Consider the following 9,341-nt stretch of genomic DNA (forward strand, 5'->3'; position numbering starts at 1 on the left):
CCGGCTGCTGGTGAGAAGGTCCCGTCTTCTCAATCAAAAGCCTTTTATTTTACTACAGTGATTCCCAGATTCCCAGCTGGTCCGTTGAGGATTTTGTTTTCACAGAAATATCTTGTTAAATACAAATCTGATTCCAACACGTCAATAACAGGACAGAATGGGAACCTTTTAAAAGGATGAAACAACTATTTCAGTGTCTCCTCACTGTCCCCCTGAAGCCTGTGTGAAGGGGAATTACCAATAGTCTGTAATTTATTACTTCCACACCGAGTTTGAGTTATTTGTCGTGTGAACGATTGCTGAACGGAGTCTTTTACTGTCAGTTACGGATGAGAAGTTGACAACAATTGGCAAAATAAAGCTGTTCATAAAATAGCACCAGCAATTTGAGTCGGTAAAAGCAAAATTGTGTTTTAAAAGTTTATTTAAACCGCTACGGGAAAATAGATTTTTATGTCCTTTTCCAGTCGATCACTTCTTTTCCAAAGTGAAATTGGCGGCTTTCACAAATTCAAATATTCTGCCAGGTTGACAGGTTCAACCAATGATTTTTTGTATTTTGTGCATCGAGGTTCTCTAATTGAATCATTCATGCGAGCTAATGGCCGTGTGGCCTAATGGGTAAGGCATCTGACTTCGGTATATTCCATGATGTTATCAGAAGATTGCAGGTTCGTGTCCTGCCATGGTTATTTTGACCCAAATGGATTATGCAGGGCTTTGGGGATCGAGTCGGGGACTAAACAGATTGGAAACCCGACATGGACTGAATGGGGTAAATGGCCTCCTCATGTTCTGTCACTGACTTTATGAGAAGAGGGTGACCAATCAGAAGTGGGCTGGGGAGACAGCGGGCTCAAACTGCAGGAATTCCAGGTCCCTGAATGACTGAGCTGAAACTGATCAATTTCACTGCAGGAAACACCGTCTCGGGGGAAATAACATCACAAATAATTCCATTTGACTAATTATTCAATTATAAAACAATGGGCAGATGTGAAGGTGTGATGTTACTTTTCACTGTGAGGGGAGAATCCGCCATCTGCATAAATCAGCAACTTTATCACATCGTCTGTGCGTTTGGAAAAGAAACGATGAAAACTCTCCCCATAACCCTGGTGTGGTGGAAAGGCTCAATTCAGAGATTGGAATATAACGAGAGCACAACATAAATCATTAACTGATATTTCCGGCATAAAACACACCCCAGCTCCCGTTCCCATGTCACTGCTGTCCCTATGAGGCGGTGGGTGACTCTGAAAAGAGACTTTGTTTTGTGTTTCTGCAGGAAAACCACAAAGATCCTCCCAGGCAGTGAAACTCATCTTCCCAGAATCTCCATACCAGATTGAAACAGAAAACACAAAGACAGTGAGAAAGTTCCAGAGAGTTACTGAGCATTAAAACCAATGAAATAAACCAATTCTAGAGAGATGTTGGTGCAGCTTTTTCAGAGAGATTGTAGGTGGCTCTGAAAAGAGCCGTTGTGTTTCGGGTGTTTTCACTACATGGTGGAGTTTTACTTGGAGTTGATGTACTTGGTCACTCACTTTGTCCCTTCTCACATTCCGAGCGCTTTGTTGGGTGGAAATATTTATTCAGGCAGTTACAACAGCTCAGAGCCGACATTGAGTCAGAAACCAGAAATGGGAGTACGGGACACAGACAAGGAATTGAGGCTGAACCTTTCTAAATCTCACTGGTTATCGGCCTCAGCTAGAGCATTGTGTCTAATTCCATGCTCCACACTTTAGCAGGAATGTCAAGGCCTTAGAGAGGGTGCAGAGGAGATTTACTAGAATGTATCAGAGATGCAGGAATTCAGCTAATGTGGAAAGAATAGGGGTCTGGGGTGTGTGAAGCTGGGGTCCTTCTTCTTAGAGCAGAGGTGTTAATGGGGCAGTTGAAAGTTGTGTTCAACATTGTGAAGAGTTTTTATAAGAATAAAGAAGTTTGACTGCAATTAGACAGAGCCTCGGTGAGATCACACCTGGAGCACTGTGTACAGTTTTGGTCCCCTTATCTAAGGAAGGATATACTTGCCTTAAAGGAAGTGTAGCAAAGTGTCACTCGTTTGCTTCCTGGGATGGGGGGATTGACCTATGAGAAGAGATTGAGTGGACGAGGCCGATATTCCTCATAATTTAGAAGAGTGAGAGGTAATCTTACTGGCACCTAAAAATCTAAGGGATTTAACAGGGTAAATGCTGGGAGGATGTTTCCTCTGGCTGGGGAATCTCGAACTAGGGATCACAGTCTCAGTATAAATGGCTCAATCATTTAGGACTGAGAAGAGGAGAATTTATTTTCACTCAAAGTATTGTGAATCTTTGGAATTCTCGACGCACAGTGGTTAGCACCGCAGCCTCACAGCTCCTGTGACCTCGGTTCTGTTCAGGGTACTGCCTGTGCAGAGTTTGCAAGTTCTCTCTGTGACCACGTGGGTTTCCGCCGGGTGCTCCAGTTTCCTCTCACAGCCAAAGACTTGCAGGTTGATAGGTAAATTGACCATTGTAAATTGCCCCTAGTGTAGATAGGTGGTAGGAGAATGGTGGGAACGTGGTAGGGAATATGGGATGAATGTAGGATTAGTATAAATGGGTGGTTGTTGGTCGGCACAGACTCGGTGGGCCGAAGGGCCTTTTTCAGTGCTGTATCTCTCTGTGACTCTAGAGATGTGGATGCTCAATCATTGGGTATATCCAAGAGAGAGATCGATAGGTTTTTGGATACGAAGGGAATGAAGGGATCTATGCTAGTGTGGTAAGATGGAGTTGATGTAGGAGATCAGCTGTGATCTTATTGAATGGCAGAGCTATTTCGATGGGCCGAATGGCCCACTCCTATTTTTTATGTAAAGTTCCATTCCTCTCAGGGAATATTTTATTTTCAAAAAGAGAATTACTGCACACACTGGAAACCTGAATAATAACAGAAGATTCTGGAAACACTCAGCAGTTCCAGCAGTATCTGTGGAGAGAGGAAGGGAGGAGCAATGTTTCAGGTCTATAGAAGAGTCACAGAACTGGACCACTATCCCGAGCTTCTCTTCTCCACAGTTGTTTCCGGACTGGCTGAGTGTTTTCAGTATTTTAGGCTTTTTCTTTCTGTATTTCATCCTTTTCCTATTTGACTATTTGCTGTGAAACTTTCAGCGTTGTGCTCAGTTCTTTGTGTCGTTGTGTTTTCTTTATTTGAAGTAATGTAAATAGTATCCTGAAATGAATTTGCCAAATGGTTGGGCAAATTGTTACAACCAGCTTTTGAGCAAGTTCTCCACATACACAGTGAAGGATTCCTTCACATTTGCGAATACCATCCAGGACTTGCATATCGATAGCAATGCCGTGTCCATGTGTCATTTGACATTGCTAGCCTATTCACCAATGTACCACTTCAGGAAGCCATAGATATTTGCACTGCAGTGCTATATCATGGCGATCTAGACCCGTCACCATTGTGTGAATCCGTATTCATTGAACTTATGAACTCGGCAACTTGCACAGTTGAGTTCAGTTCTATTGACACCATGTATCGCTGGTGTTGCCATGGGATCCCCTCTCGGCCCAGCTCTCACAAACATCTTTGTTGGATTCCATGACAAACCTGTTTTTAAGGGAATGACACCTAACCTCCGACCTCTTGCATATTTCCAATATGTCGATGATACATTTGCTATATTTGAATCCGCAGCTGCATGAAATAATTTCCTTGCACGTCTTCATGGGCTCCATCCTAGACTCAAATTCACCTTTGCAATGGAGCAGTCAAATGAGCTCCCTTTCCTTGATGTACTAGTTGAGAAATCTGCTAAGGGGTTTTCTACCACGGTCTACCGCAAACCTACCTTCACTGGTCAATGCACGCGTTGGGATTATTACAGATCCACGCGCTAGAAGATTGGTCTTTTCGGCAACCTCATAAATAGGGCTGAGCCATTTGCTCACCATGCAAGCTTGATGCTGAAATAGGGCGAATCAAAGACATCCTGCATTACAATGGCTACACTGATCAGATCATTTCTCACTGTATATCACACAAACTTATAAACGGGCTGAAGGACGTCATTTTGAGCCCTGAAAAGTGCCCAGTCTCCCTCAAATTACCCTGGAAGGGTAATATATCCCCAGTATTTGAGTAACACGTGAAGCTCGCTGTTTCCTGCTGTTACTATGCAGGAGCAACAAGTGTGGTGTTCACCACTAACAGGATGCTGCTGTCAAGCAAAAGAGATGTCCTGCCTATCACACAAATAAGTAACGTGATATATGAATTTCAATACCAGTGTGATGCTAGGTTTCTAGACCGTACATCCCAAAACTGGCGGATTGTATCAAATAACATGTCCCTTCAGCTGTTCGCAATGGGCCCTACCCAACCAACCCGTGCTTGCAAAACCCAAAACACAGTATCCAACATGAGATGTGATTCCACAATAGGACAACATTTGCTAAATAATTCTCAGTGTGCTAAGAATTACACTGACAACCAATTTAAGACTGTCAGTCGGGCTCGCAGTGTGGTGCATTGGTGTGGACTGTAAGCTACATATATTAATACATAGGGCCCTGTTCTTTGCAGACATAAAGAACATGCACACACATTGTGTCAGTTTCAGCTAAACAAAATAAGTGACAGCCATTGACTGGCTCATTCCACAGGGCAATGCCTTGGCCAATCAGAGTTCACTTGCCCACCAATCAGCACTCTCTTCTCATACAGAAGAAAGTTGTTGTTTTCCTTTAAATTGGTATTCTTGTGGAATGCCCTGCTGAGTGCAAGACGAAAACAACTGGCTACCAAAGTTTGGACAACATGTCACTATTTTCACGAAATGATTACTTTTATTTTCAATATAAAAATATAAAGCAATATGAGTGTAACATTTACAGACAAATTCTATTACCTCACATTGCCTGATTCTTTCACACTGGCAGACTATGTGAACTACTGTCCCGATTTTGCAGTTCTCATTTCCAGTTAGCAAATGTCAGCAATCTGTGATACAGTGCAGTTTACAGACCAGACCGTCAATCACAACATGCAATAATTGCTCAGCTTATGTTGGACTGGTGGGATTTAGAAATACTAGGAATTGAGATGAGCTGTTATTGTATTTAATTATTTGTTTCATGGGATGTGGACGTCGCCATCCAGGCCAGCATTTATTGTCCATCCCTAATTGCCCATGAGAAGGTGGTGGTGAGCTTCCTTCTTGAACCACTGCAGTCCATGTGGGGTAGGTACACCCACAGTGCTATTAGGAAGGGAGTTCCAGGATTTTGACCCAGCGACAGTGAAGGAATGGCGATATAGTTCCAAGTCAGGATGATGTGTAGCTTGGAGGAGAACTTTCAGGTGGTGGTATTCCCATGCATCTGCTGCCCTTGTCCTTCTAGGCAGTAGAGGATGCAGGTTTGGAAGGTGCTGCCTGAGTAGCCTTGGTGCATTGTTGCAGTGCATCTTGTAGATGGTACACACTGCTGCCACTGTACGTCAGTGGTGAAGGGAGTGAATGTTGTGGACGGGGTGCCAATCAAGCATGTTGCTTTGTCCTGGATGGTGTCGAGCTTCTTGAATGTTGTTGGAGCTGCACCCATCCGGGCAAGTGGATAGTATTCCATCACACTCCAGACTTGTGCCTTGTAAATGGTGGACAGGCTTTGGGGAGTCAGGAGGTGAGTTACTCACCGCATGCTTCGTACCTTCTGACCAGCTCATGTAGTCACACTATTTATAAGGCTACTCCAGTTCAGTTTCTGGTCAATGGGAACCCCCAGGAAGTTGATAGTGGGGGATTCAGCGATCGTAATGCCGTTGAATGTCAATGGGAGATCGTTAGATTCTCTCTTGTTCGAGATGGTCATTGCCTGGCACTTGTGTGGCGCGAATGTTACTTGCCACTTATCAGCCCAAGCCTGGATATTGTCCAGGTCTTGCTGCATTTCTACATGGACTGCTTCAGTATCTGAGGAGTCGCGAATGGTGCTAAATTTTGCAATCATCAGTGAACATCCCCACTTCTGACCTTATGATTGAAGGAAGGTCACTGATGAAGTAGTGAAGAAGGTTGAGCCGAGGATACTACCCTGAGGAACTCCAGCAGTAATGTCCTGAAGCTGAGATGATTGACCTCCAACAATCACAACCATTTTCCTTTCTGCCAGGTACGATTCCAACCAGTGCAGAGTTTTCCTCTTGATTCCCATTGACTCCAGTTTTGCTCTGGCTCCTTGATGCCACACTCAGTCAAATGCTACCTTGATGTCAAGGGCAGACACTCTCACCTCACCTCTTGAGTTCAGCTCTTTTGTCCTTGTTTGAACAAAGGATGTAATGACGTCAGGATCTGAATGGCCCTTGCGGAACCCAATTGAGCGTCATTGAACAGGTTATTGCAAAGCAAGTGCCACTTGATAGCACAGTCGATGACACCTTCCATCACTATACTGATGATTGAGAGTAGACTGATGCGGCAGCAATTGGCTGGGTTGGATTTGTCCTGCTATTTGTGTACAGGACATACCTGGGCAATTTTCCACATTGCCGGGTGGATGCCAGTGTTGTAGCTGTACTGGAACAGCTTGGCTAGGGGCGCGGCAAGTTCTGGAGCACAGGTCTTCAGTACCATTGCTGGAATATTGTCAGGGCCCGTAGCCTTTGCTGTATCCAGTGCCTTCAGTCGTTTCTTGATATCAAGTTGAGTGAATCGAATTGGCTGAAGACTGGCATCTGTGATGCTGGGGACTTCAGAAGGAGGCCGAGATGGATCTTCAACCCGGCACTTCTGGCTGCAGATTGTTTCAAATTCTTCATCCTTGTCTTTTGCACTGATGTGCTGGGCTCCCCCATCATTGAGTTTGGGATAATAGTGGAGCCACCTCCTCCTGTTGGTTGTTTAATTGTCCACCACCATTCATCATTGGATGTGGCAGGGTGTAGATCTGATCCGTTGGTTGTGGGATCACTTAGCCCTGTCTATTATATGCTGCTTCTGCTGTTTGGCATGAAAGTAGTCCTGGGCTGTAGCTTCATCAGGCTGACGCCTCATTTCAAGGTATGCCTGGTGCTGCTCCTGGCATGCCCTCCTGCACTCTTCATTGAATTAGGGTTGGTCCCCAGCTTGTTGGTAATGTTAGAGTGGGGGAATATGCCGGGCCATGAGGTTATAGAATGTGGTTGACTACAATTCTGCTGCTGGTAATGGTCCACAGCACCTCATGGATGCCCAGTTATACATTGTTAGATCTGTTCAAAATCTATCCCATTAAGCACAGTGGTAGTGGCACACAACACGATGGAGGGTATCCTCAATGTGAAGACGGGACATCATCTCCACAAGGACTGTGCAGTGGTCACTTCTACCAATACTGTCATGGACAGATGCATCTGCGGCAGGCAGATTGGTGAGGATGAGGTCAAGTATATTTTTCCCTCTTGTTCGTTCCCTTACCACCGACTGCAGACCCAATCGAGCAGCTATGTCCTTTAGGACTCTGCCAGCATGGTCAGTAGTGGTGCTACCGAGCCACTCATGGTGATGGACATTGAAATACCCCAGCCAGACTACATTCTGCACCCTTGCCACCCTCAGTGCTCCCTCCAAGTGGTGTTAATCAGTCTTTCGCTGTTACTTGCTGGTTTGCTCAGTACCTTTCTCTGTCTGTTCCTTTCTGGGTCCTGATAATCTCTTCCTGGTTTTCTGTGTGTCTTTCTCTGCCTGCCTCATTGTCAGTGCTGTTACTCAGTGTCCTTGTGTCATTGTGCAGTGAGGGTGAGTCTGTCAGCACGTGTGTTGCTGAGTCCGGGATTCTTGAGAAATCCGACGACAATCCTATTTTTGGAAAAACATTGGGGAAATCAACATATTTCACTAACGGGCAGCTAAAATTGGCAATAGTACTTAGCAGAGTGGCGCAGTGGAAGCGTGCTGGGCCCTCAACCCAGAGGTCAATGGATCGAAACCGTTCTCTGCTATTTATGTTTGGTAGCAATACAAACAGTTCTCTTTTGAAGCATCAAGTATTTACCCACAATAACAAGATGCTTCCAAAGGCACTCAATTGCAATCAGCTTCTTCCTTCCAGTGAACACATCAATCAGTAACAAATCACTTTTACTCACACGAACACAAGCTGCAAACACGGACCAGCCGAGTCTCTCCCACTTTGTCAACCCCTTCCTGCAGAGCCTCCTCTCCACCACCAGATGGTGATGTTGGCCACAATAAAACCAGGACAAATGGTCACAGTGAGGAGACGGTCAGTAACAGAAAATAAAACAATAACAGGGAAAACCTTTGCACAACAACAGGGTACATCTTTACACAACAGAAAACATATTTACTAAACAGGAAATACCTTTAGACAACAGGGAGAATACAATCATACAAATGCCTTGTTTCTCCATCTCAGTCTCGTTGTCTCTCTCTCTGTTCCTCACTTTTGCTTCCTCACAGTCTATTGGTTTTCTCTGTGGTTTTCTCTCTGTCCCGTTGTCGATGGTGTTACTCAGCGTCCTTGTAACATTGTGTAGCCAGGCTGAGCCTCCCAACACCTGTGTTGCTGTAATTAAGTCAGAAAATGCTGAAAATGCTCAGCTGGTCTGGCAGCATCTGTGCAGAGAGAAACAGTTAACAGTTCAGATCTGTTTCCTTAGCTCACATTAACTTTGTTTCTTTCTCCACAGATGCTGCCAGACCTGCTGACTATTTCAAGCATTTTCTGTTTATGTTTCAGATTTCCAGCATCTGCAGTATTTTGCTTTTGTACGTGTGTTGCTATGTCTGGGACTGTTTGAGTGCAATGCTATTGCTTTATAAACAGCGTTGAAACAAACATTTATCTCGCTAACACACAGCACTAATACACAGCTGGATATAAACAGCAGCCTGCAGCAGAGGGCGCACTGGAAGTTTATTAACACAAATAATTCACCAACACTATATTTACTGCTGTCCCCAATGACACCACACTTCATCTTAACACGTTTTACTCTTCTCTTTATTTACATCAACTTCTTCCTTCCAGTAAACACTTCAATTTGGAACATAGCTTCCAAATCACCTTTATTCACAAACCCAAACACACACCAGTCCAGACTTTCCCCTTTCTGTCAACCCATTCCTGCATCACTGCCTCTCCACCAACAGTTGTTGCTGGAATCATACAATCATAGAATGGCTACAGCACAGAAGGAGGCCATTCGGCCTGTCGAACCCGTGCTGGCTCTCTGTTAGAGCAACTCACCTCATTTCACTCCTCAGTCAGTTCAATTTTGGAGGTGAGAAAACTTCTCAAAAGAATAATTCGGGACAAAATTAATAGTCCCATGGACAAATG

General features: G+C 44.5%; 1 non-coding gene across 1 annotated transcript; it reads left to right on the plus strand.

Moving 5' to 3' along the window:
* Positions 1–7,905: 7,905 nt before the first annotated feature.
* Positions 7,906–7,977, plus strand: trnae-cuc (transfer RNA glutamic acid (anticodon CUC)). Its single transcript has one exon. It is a non-coding gene; the product is annotated as a tRNA-Glu (tRNA).
* Positions 7,978–9,341: the final 1,364 nt, after the last annotated feature.

The sequence above is a fragment of the Heterodontus francisci genome, unplaced genomic scaffold (assembly GCF_036365525.1).
Source record: "Heterodontus francisci isolate sHetFra1 unplaced genomic scaffold, sHetFra1.hap1 HAP1_SCAFFOLD_58, whole genome shotgun sequence".
Taxonomy (NCBI): domain Eukaryota; kingdom Metazoa; phylum Chordata; class Chondrichthyes; order Heterodontiformes; family Heterodontidae; genus Heterodontus; species Heterodontus francisci.